Genomic DNA, 13,630 nt, shown 5'->3' with positions numbered 1-13,630 from the left:
CCTCTTCCTCGTGACACTCTCTACCGCCATACTGTCTTCCGAAGATTCCTCACAGTGAATATCAACCTCCACTGTGACCTGTCGCACAGAGCTCGGTGACTCCTCTCTGTGCCTGCAGTTGTCCTCCGTCCTTCTCGTGCCTGTCCCGCCACACTCTCCTTTCAACTCAGGCACCATTTCTCGGACCAAGCCATTATCCTCGCCCGAAGAAGGTAAATTTTTCAATACCTCGTCGAGCTCCTCCTCCAGCTCTTGCACCTCTTGCTGAATTAGCACGTCCTCCCCCGTCACCGGCAAAGTGGCCATTTTTGACTCCACACAACTCGTGCCACGCCCATCATGCACCACAAGAGACTCTTCCACAATGTCACTCCATAGACGGCCATCTCCTCGATTTGCTTTGGAATTCTCCTCCACGACATCCACACCTGTAACTGGTGCTCCACCTGTTTGCGCCGGCGCCCTCCACTGCCTCCCACACGTCGCTGCCATATGGTCATACTCCCCACACAACCTGCATGTCCGTCGCTGCCCAGCATACGCCACTAGAATCTGGGTCCTAAACTCCGGCATCACGACGTATGACGGAATCGGGTGCCTCAGTGTCATTTTGAGGGAGAATGTACCCTCCGGACGTCCCATGTACGCACCTGCCGCCCACTTGCCTTGGGTTGCCAGATGCACGGTGCCATAAGCAGCAAACACCTTCCGTAAGTCCTCCTCGTCAGCCTCGAAGGGGACATTCCGCAACTTCACCCACGTATAGTGGCGAGAGACGTCTATGAGTCGCACTTTGACAGCTGGAGTTACATCAATACTAACATGCTCAAATTTCGTCACCAACGACTCGTACACAGCCGTCGAATTTAACTTGACGAATAGACGATAGGCCCCATTCAGGGCCACACCATAAACCTCATCATCCTGCACTCCGTACGTTTCCCGGATGATTGCCGGAAGTAACACCTGCGCCGTAGAGGGGGAAATCGCCCCACGAAGCAGCTCAACGCCGACAGTGTTTATCCTACGTCGGATACTCAGCGCCATATTGTTGCTATGAGAGCTCTCCTGACAAACAGCAGAGGGGTGCTGTGCACAACCTCACTCCACCGCAGTCAGGCAGCTAATGCACTGGGAATTTAGCAGTAAAGTTTCAGTCTGAACGAGAAAATGTATTAGAAAACACAGCAATGACACTAGGACAAGCAACTTAACTATGTAACCGTATTTAATAGTTCAGTTACACTGAGCAGAGCATGTATTACACTGATTTATCAAATGCAAGGAGTCACTACACTGAAGTACACTCTGAGCCTTTTAAAGTCTTAATACAGGCTCACAAATGACAATTAACTGTTGGGGAAAGCAGCACTTAACACTTCTAGCACACGTATGACAGATGAATGTTCACTGTGTACAAGCCAATCACCACAAGCTTACTATGTTTATAAGTGAACCTCTGGCATGTCCCACTCAAAAAGTCAGCACTGCAATGCTCGTCAAATTGTTCTCAAGCCACTATAGGAAACACTGGTATGCCAGCAGCACTGCAGAACGTATACAGACATGCTGGGCCCTAGGACAGATAACTGCAGGCTGCCTTAGCCCGTTCTGGCTAGCTTCTAGTGCCACCCTCAAGCTTGCTTGACTGTGCTCGCCAAGCCCGCGCCAACCATCCGGACACCTGCTTGCAGCAGGCAGGCAGGCACACAGGAGACACTCGCAAGATGAGCGGAGTGCGGCACAGAGGACACGGGCACTCAAGCACCCATGTGGTCTGGCTAAAACCGCCTCTAGACCACAAGCAAATAGAGGCGAACGGCTGAGTTCCAAATCGAGGAAGGAGAAGGGACAAGGAAAGGATATTAACCTCGCTAGACACAGGCAATATGGGTGTAGTGGCCTGCAGGTCGCAGTGCAATTTTCAAGGTCATTCACTGGGCCCACAGTCGTCTCGAGAGTTACCAACCCTGTACTACTTGTTAATGGTACGGCCGGAACACTGTAGAACGCTCACAAAGGCATTCTGGGATTCAGAACAGATGTAGCCTTGGCCTTCACTGGCTGGCTTGGAGCGCTGTTTGGCCTGGATCAGCTAAACTCGCCCTTATCCCATATGTAGATAATGGCGACGAGTTAAAAAAAAAACCGGTGAATAGGAAAGTCGAGGAAGGGACATTCACCTCACTAGACACACGCAGTATGGGTGTAAGTGGCATGCGGGTCTTATAGTGCCATTTTCAAGGTCACCCAGCAGGCCAGACATTCCTCACTCATTTTAAGCCTACGTAGGTACTGATGGTAGCACAATGTCCTAAGTCAGCGTAATCCACTCATGCAAATAGTTACAACAAATCTGCAGCACTTGCGGAACTCAGAGAGTTGAGTACCAGCGGGGCAGCAAAATACACCTCTACACTGCACGTCGTTGATAGAGGCGAACGGCTGAGTTTAAGGAGGAGAGCTGAACCTTTTTAGAAAATTAAGCTTTTGGGGTTTTCTTTCACCAGGTTGAGGTGTCATTGTGTTAAGTAATGACAAGTATCCCATTTTATTGTTATTAATATTTTTGTGTCTAAGATGTTACTGTATCACTCATGATAGTGTAATTCCTATGTATCCTGTAATGTTAAGTTAAGATGCTGTCAGGTTGGTGATGGTTATATTTTGCGGGAGGGAGGGGGGGTGAAATTGTGGTAAAAGTTTCAGCCTTCACAGGTATATAACTCTGGTATAACTGGGTGTATATGGTGTGTGGTATTAGGGTGTCAGAACACTTTTGTCTGTTGTAATCATTTTTGTAAGGGTGAATTGGGAATTGGTGATTTAACTCATTTTGTGTACCTTTTAATATAATTTCCACCTTGTATTGTAATGTTTTAAATAAAACAAAAAAAAAAACTTCCTCAGACCCAGCCAGATCGATACCATGCCTAACCCTTCTAGGGTAGGGTAGGTGCCTGAGCCCGAGCCTTTAGCTCATAAGACTGTCATTCCCATTTGCCCCCTTGGGGCGGGGATGGCAGACCAGAGAGGCCTAGCTTGTGGCTAGGCCTGGGGACAATTGGTCCCAAAGATGAGGAGGTACTTGTGCCTCCTCCCATGGGAGACTTAGGTCTCAGACACTCCCTAAAGAGGGAGCCAAGGCCGGGCCACCACTTGGAAAAGGCCCGGGCCGGGAGAATACCGGCTAATCTTTAACTAACTAGACCCAGCCATGGTTAGGGAATTAATAATCACCAATTATACAACTTAAGTAGACACCTTGTGAGAGTAATTCTTGCACTTTACTGTTGTATAAATCCTAGCCACCCATGTGCTAGTAATTAATTGGGCTAATTATCCTCCACCACACGACCGATTAAATTTGTGTACCCTATACCCACTTCCTTCAATCAGTCACTTAATTATTAAGTAATTAATTCAATTAATTTTTTACTGATTGCATCCGGTTCAGGAAGGACCAGCGGGCAGATGTGGAAAATTTTATAGGGTGCTTACCTGTATGTACCTCAACATTATATACATACAAGTAATCTCATTGGGAGACAACCATATTGTTTACCGCAGTCACCCCGTGTAGACATGTGAGAAAACTTAACCACCTCTGGTCACTACAGGTGGCCCCTCGACCCTCACAATCTTGTCCACATCTATCCGAGACCAGTATAAATTGGGTAGCACCCTCTAGCACGGCGCTATTAATTAATTGTGGACTGTATAAATTATATTAGTTTAACTGAATGAAGGGTAGGGGTAGGATACACATGGATACATCCATCAAGGAAAAACATTTGTACATAATCCCACCACTTACCTGGACCAATTATGTACCTCTGTAATCTTTTGACTACCGCCCACAGGATGGGTATGGGGTGCATAATAAACATATTAAACTAAACTAAACTTACCAGATATTCCCTGGTGGTCACTTGATGTGGCTGGATCACCCTTAACCTATCCAATTAAAACATACCTAACTGGCCAGTATCAGTCTGTTATAACTAGAAGGGTTACTTAACTGGGGGTGATTGATGCTCCTTATTTCCTCCATTCACCATCTCATTTCGACGTCCCGCCACACCGACACAGTTCTTATTCCAGCAGGACGAGGTATCCGTTGGTTTGTCCCGGTTTAGAAGTCGTGATACCATAAAACTTCACTATCCTCGATACGATAATCACGCGTTCACTCGGAGCAGGGCGATCTATTTCACATCCCGCAATCTCTTAACTTAATGTTATTATCACTGATTACATTACCATTCACAAGACGATTTAACGTCTCATAATAATTATACACATTAGAGGTCACTCCATTAAGATCTGAGGCCGATGAGTAAGGATTAACTCACGGGTATTTCCCCTGGACACACACCATGGCGTCGCACCAGTCAGCACCGGTCCTATCATTATTCACTAATTTTACCATTTTATTACGGTGGTCCCGCAAATCACGTTCCCTCACTCTTCACTAGGGACAGTCACGACACTTCCTATTATGAATTGAGGCCTATATTAATCCTTAGGCCGCCGTGAACGCCCGTTTCCTCATCCCCGGTTTTCACAGCCTCCTCACCCATTCAAAACACTGCCGCCACCTCGTGCCCCAGCTCGACCCCTAACCCCCCCGCACATCTGCGCAGGCGCAGCGGGAACCCAGTTGGTTCCATTCAAAATACAAATACATTTTGACCCAAATCAACACATTAAACACTTATTAGGCACTATAGCTTCGGAAATTAAATAATTTCCACAGTGATACTGGTCCTGTGGGGAGCAGCAGCAGGATAATACTGCACCACCTCTTGGGGCCCTTAACAACAACAACAGTTTGGTGTGTGTCATGGGCGCCAATATATGGTGTGTGATTCTCTCCTCCTCTATCTATATATATATTAGTGATGCAGATTACATGGTGAGTTTAGATATGTGGCCTGTAGTTATAACTTTTCTCTTGACATATGCAAGACATCACCATCCCTGTAGAAGCAGTTATTAGATGTACTAGTCATTATATTTTGTTGTTGCAGAAGTACTATGAAGATTATATGTTCAATAAAGCCTAGAGATAAGGCCTGTGTTTCTATCACAACAGTTAGTTTTTGGTTTTTTGATTAATGCGAAGGATGGGATTTAACTGACATAACTTCTTTGTATATTTTATGTTCAAGTGTATTGAGCCTTTGTCAGATGTCATGTTATATGTACAAGTTATATATATGCAAGGTTATGCATTAATGAATGTGTATATATGTCAATTCATGACCCTGTGACACTTACGTTCTTGCCGTAAGTTCTTGTATGTTTGGCAGCAATATCTTGCGAGCACATAGGTGCAATCCGTTTGTCAGTTAATTTGATTGAGATCCATACTGTTTCTTTATTTTGATGTTAAACTGTATTGGTTTTAAATAAAATATAAAAAAAAGAAGGGTAAAGCATGATGTCGATGCCACATTGGTATTTGCATTGCTTTAAATAAAAAAAAAAAAATTCTGAGATTAAAAATGAAATAGTTTACCCTTACAACGCAAGTTTATCTTAGTCTCTCACTTATAGTTGTTTAATAAAATAAGTAAGTTTATTCAGGTATACACAAATACAGTTACATAGAATTATCATACATAGCAGCATATGTGTAGAGAACCTGGGATAACACAAAAAAGTCAGACAGAGTGACTTACGTTATTTCCATTGGGGTCCTTTAAATCTAACTTCATAGTGTTCCAGGAGTATTATTTGATCAATGTAAGTTATTATTTATATGTAAATTTATGATATGCTTAATGTAAATCATAAAAGAATTGTATAATTAAAAATTAACTCACGGTTGTAGCTACAATTTAATACGTAGCTTGTCTATGCAATGTTTCCCAGTTTCATTAATGCTTAAATCTAATAAATTAAACTATTAATTGTGATTTCACATTACAGATATAATTCTTATTTAAAACTATTTTTAATTTTTTAATCAATAATTATTTGCTTTAAAAACAACAAAAAAAAGTTACATAGAGATAGTTTGGATGATATTTGTGTTCAGGTTTCCGTGGTGAGGGTGAGATGTTTGGTGGTAGCATCATACTTACCTGGCACAGGAGATACCATGATCATGAAGGTGGTTTTCCCAGGGCGAGGCTCACCATTGCACTCCGGTGGTGCTGACCCCTGCGATTAACCCAAATGTGGTTAACTCGAGTGCGAAATTTTTGTTAGCAGGGGACTGCGTTCGCGCTATCCCCTTATAAATTTATATGTAATGGTCTATAAATTATAGTACGAAATAAACTTACTATGTTCATACATCGCTGCTGGGTAGGAGTTGATGCAGGATCTAAGGATATGGCGAGATTAATGACCTGACTTATTAATTAGTGGTTTGGTCCTCAAATGACACAGTAATTGTATATTACACATTTAAAATTCACTTACCCACATAATTTTTTTTTATTTAAAACAGAACAAATACAATAATTTATAAGAGTATAAAATTAAAAACCATACTATATATTACAAAACCTCTAGTACACAATCCTGGTACATTTAAAGAACACCATAGATCATGGCTATATTACAACCATATACATAACCCACAACCATATACATAACCCACAACCATATACATAACCCACAACCATATACATAACCCACAACCATATACATAACCTACAACCATATACATAACCCACAACCATATACATATCCCACAATCATATACATAACCCACAACCATATACATAACCCACAACCATATACATAACCCACAACCATATACATAACCCACAACCATATACATAACCCACAACCATATACATAACCTACAACCATATACATAACCCACAACCATATACATAACCTACAACCATATACATAACCCACAACCATATACATAACCTACAACCATATACATAACATACAACCATATACATAACCTACAACCATATACATAACCCACAACCATATACATAACATACAACCATATACATAACCTACAACCATATACATAACCCACAACCATATACATAACCCACAACCATATACATAACCTACAAACCCTCCTTTTACAATAATCATTATTGCCAGTGCAGACACAGCTGACACTTCTACCCCTCCCCCCGTATGTACAGTCACCGTTCTAAATAACATACATTAATAATCCTAATTAATGGTCATACACTGACCTCATCAAAACCTTAATGAGTATTTACCTAAGAGTTGGTAGTGCATCAACAAGACAAAAACATAAATTTACAGACTAAAACAGATATGAAACATTACATTCCTATACACATACACTGTAATAAGTAGAAGACTATACACCACCATATAATATCAAATATTAATGTTAACCATGAATTATAAACTTTCAAAACATTGCATACCTGGAGGTTACCTGGAGGTTATTCCGGGGATCAACGCCCCCGCGGCCCGGTCCATGACCAGGCCTCCCGATGGATCAGGGCCTGATCAACTAGGCTGTTACTACTGGCCGCACGCAGTCCAACGTACTAGCCACAGCCCGGCTGATCCGGCACTGACTTTAGGTATCTGTCCAGCTTTCTCTTGAAGGCAGCCAGGGGTTTATTGGCAATTCCCCTAATGCTTGATGGGAGGCTGTTGAACAGTTTTGGGCCCCGGACACTTATGGTGTTTTCTCTTAGTGTACCAATGGCGCCCCTACTTTTTATTGGGGGCATTTTGCATCGCCTGCCCAGTCTTTTACTTTCGTAGGGAGTGATTTCTGTGTGCAGATTTGGGACCATTCCTTCCAAGATTTTCCAAGTGTAGATTATGATATATCTCTCCCTCCTGCGTTCCAACGAGTACAAGTCAAGTGCTTCCAAGCGTTCCCAGTAGTTAAGGTGCTTGACAGAACTTATACGTGCAGTAAAGGATCTCTGTACACTCTCTAGATCTGCGATTTCACCTGCTTTGAATGGAGATGTTAATGTACAGCAGTATTCCAGCCTAGAGAGAACAAGTGATTTGAAAAGGATCATCATGGGCTTGGCATCTCTCGTTTTGAAAGTTCTCATTATCCATCCTATCATTTTCTTTGCACGTGCGATCGTGGCACTGTTGTGATCCTTAAAAGTGAGATCCTCAGACATTACTACTCCCAGGTCCCTTACATTATTTTTCCGCTCTATTGTATGGCCGGAGTCAGTAGTATACTCTGTTCTAGTTATTAATCTCCTCCAGTGCATATCGTGAAGTTCACGCTCAAAATGCAAGATAATACACCACATTCAAATTCAAATTCAAATTCAAAGTTTATTCTCTATAAGGATTACAATGCTGAGTTTACAGAAATTTGGTTATTGTTTGGTTTAGCATGTAGTAAAATTGAGATTACAGAGTGTACCACTAGAACGCTTAGCATGGCTAGGCATTTTGGGCATACTTAGTTTTATTCTTAAATGTAAAATATTACAAATTATGAGGTAAGTTGGTATTATGGCTAAGTGACTAAATACTATTTTGTGAGTTTAGCAGTGTGAATGCTTTTGTTTTGGCACAGTATATAGTTTCAGTATTGGAGTATCACAGGATTCATTATATTAAGACTGAGATTAATATTTCTGTTTATGGTCAAATGAGTGTGCGAGTGTAAGTGTGAACCACCAGGTGGTATTCGTGAAGTTAGTTGACGGGGTGTATCAGGGAGATAAGATGTTTTCTAATGGTAGTTTTGAAGGTGATGAATGTGTCTGCAGTTCTAGAGTTCTCAGGTAGGGTATTCCAGATTTTAGGGCCTTTGACATACATTGAATTTTTGTAAAGGTTTAGTCGGACACGGGGAATGTCGTAGAGATGTTTGTTTCTGGTGTTATGCCTATGGGTTCTGTCACAACTATAAAGAAAGCATTTAAGGTCAAGGTTGATATTAGAGTTTAAGGCCCTGTAGATATAGATTGCACAGTAGTAAGTGTGGATGTACTGAACTGGGAGTAAGTTTAGATCTTTGAAGAGTGGGGGGTGTGCTGCCAGGGATGGGATTTAGTGATTATTCTTACTGCAGCTTTTTGTTGGGTTATTGGCTTTAGGTGTGTTGCTGCAGTTGATCCCCAAGCACAAATAGCATAGGTGAGGTATGGATAAATAAGTGAGTGGTATAGTGTGAGAAGGGCATTTTGCGGCACGTAGTATCGTATCTTGGAGAGGATCCCAACCGTTTTGGATACTTTTTTGGCTATATGCTGGATATGGGTGCTGAAATTCAGGTTATTGTCAAGGTATAAGCCTAAGAATTTTCCCCCATTATTTCTGGTAATTAGAGTGTTGTCAATCTTAATGTTAATTTGTGCATCTCCTGCTCTGCTACCAAACATAATATAGTAAGTTTTGTCAGTGTTAAGCGTAAGTTTGTTGGCTGTCATCCAAGTCGATATTTTAATCAGCTCCTCATTCACAATGGTGTTAAGGGTGGCAAGATTAGGGTGAGAGATGACATAAGTCGTGTCATCAGCAAAGAGAAAGGGTTTTAGGTGTTGGGATACGTTTGGTAGGTCATTGATGTATATGAGGAAGAGCAGGGGACCAAGGACACTTCCCTGCGGAACTCCAGTATCAAGTGGCCGTGTTGCTGGTGCTGTGTCTTTAATGGTGACGTACTGATACCTATTAGTAATGTAAGATTTGAAATAAGCAAGCGCATGGCCTCTTATACCGTAGTGGTCAAGTTTGTGGAGTAGGATTTCGTGGTTTACTGTGTCAAAAGCTTTTCTTAGGTCAATAAAAATTCCTAGTGGATATTCCTTATTTTCCAGTGCTGTGTAAAGCGGATCTAGCATTTTTATGATTGCATCATTAGTGCTTTTATTTTTCCTGAATCCAAACTGGCAGGGGTTGAGTATGTTTTGAGCCGTTATAAATGAATACAGTCTCCTGTGCACGAGTTTCTCAAAGATTTTGGATAGCAATGGTAAGTTAGATATTGGCCTATAGTTGTTTAAATCTGTAGGGTCACCACCTTTATGTATTGGTGTAACCCTTGCCCTCTTGGGTAGTTTCGGGAAGGTGCTAGTCTCTATTGACTTGTTAAAAAGTAATGAAATAGCATGCGAAAGGACATGGGCCGCTCGCTTGTACAGTAATGGTGGGACATGAGACAGATTCCCTGAGTTATTTTTAAGTGACTTTATGATCTCAATGACTTCCGTGGGCTCAGTTGGTGCAAGATAGAAGGAATTAGGGAAATTTCCATCTAGGTAGTCCCCGGCATGGGCATTGGTATGTGGGATTTTACTGGCGAGATTAGATCCTATGTTTGAGAAGAAGTCGTTTATCTTGTTAGCTGTGTCAGTGGGATGTAGTGGTGTTTCATTAGGTTTAGTTAGGACAATATTCTTGGTTTTTCTCAGTTTGTGGGTCCCTAGAATCTGAGAGAGTGTTTTCCAGGTCTTTTTTATATCTCCTCTAGTGTCTGTGAATCTACTGGAGTAGTATAGTTGTTTGGCTTTTTTTATTACTTTGGTGAGAGCTGATGAATAGTGTTTAAGAATATCTTTGTGTATTAAGCCCTGTCTATATTGCTTTTCATATTGGTGTTTCTTGTCAATGGATTTCAGAATGGTGCTGGTTAGCCATGGGCAACCAAGCCGTTTGTTTGTGATCTGTTTTGTTTTTATAGGACAATGTTTGTTGTATAGTCTAAGTAATTTGTTAAGAAAGATGTCTGTCCAGTCATCAATACCATTGGCCTTGGAGAATTCTGTAGGCCAATCAACAGTCTCTAGGTCAGCTGTGAACTTCCTTACTGAGGCCTCGTCATGGAGTCTAAATGAGACTTTGTTGTATTCAAGTGGTGGTTTACTAATGTTTGTCAGGAGGAAGGTAGGGTAGTGGTCTGTAGTGCTATCTGTGATTATCCCTGATTTAAGGGGGGCTAGTATATTGGTCCATATGTGGTCTATTATGGTTGCACTTGTCTCAGTGAGCCTGGTTGGTTTAGTTATTGTTGGTATGAGAAGTGTGTTGTTCATATTGTTGATGAAATCAGTTACAGGCTGATCATCTAGTAAGCCAAGGTTGATGTTGAAGTCTCCAGCTAAGAGAAGGTGGTGCTTATTCATTTGTCTGTTTGTTATTAGTGACTTTAATTTCTCACTGAAATTTGGGATGTTTGTGTGAGGTATCCGGTAAATGGCACCAATTGTTATAGGCGTCTTAAGGTTTTTTACAGTAAAATTAGCAAAAATGTATTCCCCATATTCATCACTAAAGCAAGTGGTGCTACATTAGCGGTACAATACTAGGCTATGTAAATAATTTAAAGAACCCAAGACTAGAACATGAATAAGTATTATCCAAAAGGTTCATCATGATTTTAGTAACTTAACAACACCAAACTTCTTATAACACCTAACACGCCACATACAAACTTACCAAGACGTAACATACATTCCACAAGACTATACTTTCGCTGTGCCTTCTAGCACGTGCCTAACTAGTATTACTTACAAATATAGATACAAAAATTTTAATCTAGAGAACTAATCCTTATCCACACATGTTTACATAATAGGTAAGTACTTTAAATCTGATGCAGGAACACGTAACAAAAAATCGATACCATGCCTAACCCTTCTAGGGTAGGGTAGGTGCCTGAGCCCAAGCCTTTAGCTCATAAGACTGTCATTCCCATTTGTCTCCTTGAGGCGGGGATGGCAGACCAGACCATCTGTTTACATTTATATACTCCACATTCGGGAAAATTAAAAAAAATCCACATGTAAACAATTATTGAATTTAAACCAGTAACAGGTAATTTATGGCTGTAGATTGTATTTAAATTTTAATACCTAGAGTATTCCCGGAGAGGGTTCCGGGGGTCAACGCCCCCGCGGCCCGGTCTGTGACCAGGCCTCATGGTGGATCAGGGCCTGATCAACCAGGCTGTTACTGGTAGCCGTACGCAACCCGACGTACGAACCACAGCCCGGCTGGTCAGGTATTGACTTTAGGTGCCTGTCCAGCGCCTTCTTGAAGACAGCCAGGGGTCTATTGGTAATTCCTTTTATGTATGCTGTTTAGCAGTTGAACAATCTTGAGCCCCTGAGACTCATTGTGGAAAATACTGTATATATTTTCCAGAAATTCAGTATTTATATGTAAATAGATGGCCATACTGTATTTAATAATATTTATATCATAGAAAACGGAAAGCCTGCGTCTGTGCAGACGAGACTCGCCATCTTGGTTTTGAATTTTGTACAAACGTTAGTGTAATGGGAAGAATTTTTCGTGCTTTAGAGGTTAAAATTGTGTTGACACCTCTCAAATAGGAGGCAAAATTGGTGGATGTGCATTCCTGCATAACTTGAAATATCAGGTGACTGGACAAGACAGCTCCAGGAACCTCAGATAAGCTCTCTAGATTTGTGTGTAATTCTGGCCAGCATTATTTTCATAGATTTAGTTAGAGTGAGGTTTTCTGAGTATGATACACATTAATCTCCAGTCAAATTGGTGAGTGATATTAAGATATATTTTCCTTCTGTTATGTAATTGTGTGTATATAAATATATATATATATATATATATATATATATATATATATATATATATATATATATATATATATATATATAACCATTTTGTGGAAAATTTTTTGATTTTCCGAAGCTATAGCGCCTAATAGGTGTTTAATGTGTCGATATGAGTCAAAAATGTATTTGACAATAGAGTAGAACCAAGAGTTCCCTTTGCGCATGCGTGGATGTGAGGGGGGATAGGTGGACGCGGGCCATGGGAGGCGGGAGTGTTTTGAATGTGGTGAGGAGGCTGGGAAAGCATGGAACCACGAAATTGGCATTCACGGCGGCCTAAGGATTAATATAGGCCTCATTTCATAATAGGAAGTGTCGTAACTGTTCCTGGTGGAGAGTGAGGGAACGTGATTTACGGGACCACCGTAATAAAGTGGTAAAATGAGTGAATAAGGGTAGGACCGGGTGACTGGCGCGTCACTATGGACTGTGTCCTGGGGAAAATTACCCTTGGTTTAATCATCACTCATTGGTCTCAGATCTTAATGGAGTGATCTCTAATGTCTATAATAATTATGAGAGGTTAAATCGTCTTGTGAATGGTAATGTAATCAGTGATAATAACATTGAGTTAAGAGAATGCGGGATGTGAAATAGATCGCCCTGCTCCGAGTGAATGTGTGATTCGTACCGAGGATAATGAAGTTTTATGGAATCACGACTTCTAAACCAGGACAAACCGACGGATACCTCGTCCTGCTGGAATGAGAACCGTGTCGGTGTAGCAGGACATCGAAATGAGATGGTGAATGGAGGAAATAAGGAGTATCAATCACCCACAGTTAAGTAACCCTTCTAGTTATAACAGACTGATGCTGGCCAGTTAGGTTATGTTGTAATTGGATAGGTTATGAGTGATCCAGCTACATCAAGTGACCACCAGAGAACATCTGGTAAGTGGCGGGATTATGTACAAATGTTTTTCCTTGATGGATGTATCCAGGTGTATCCTACCCTCCCCCTTCATTCAGCTAAACTAATATAATCTATACAGTCCACAATTAATTAGTAGCACCGTACTTGTGGGTGCTATCCAATCCATACTGGTCTCGGATAGATATGGATAAGATTGTGAG

The 13,630-nt window shown here is 41.3% G+C and overlaps 1 non-coding gene across 1 annotated transcript; it reads left to right on the top strand.

Annotated features, from left to right (window-relative positions):
* Positions 1 to 6,084: 6,084 nt before the first annotated feature.
* Positions 6,085 to 6,247, top strand: LOC128694364 (U1 spliceosomal RNA). The gene has a single exon (XR_008407843.1). It is a non-coding gene; the product is annotated as a U1 spliceosomal RNA (small nuclear RNA).
* Positions 6,248 to 13,630: the final 7,383 nt, after the last annotated feature.

This window comes from Cherax quadricarinatus, chromosome 43 (assembly GCF_038502225.1).
Source record: "Cherax quadricarinatus isolate ZL_2023a chromosome 43, ASM3850222v1, whole genome shotgun sequence".
NCBI lineage: Eukaryota > Metazoa > Arthropoda > Malacostraca > Decapoda > Parastacidae > Cherax > Cherax quadricarinatus.
The sequence above is the reverse complement of the archived record's forward strand: the minus strand, read 5'-3'. Positions and strand labels throughout refer to the sequence as shown.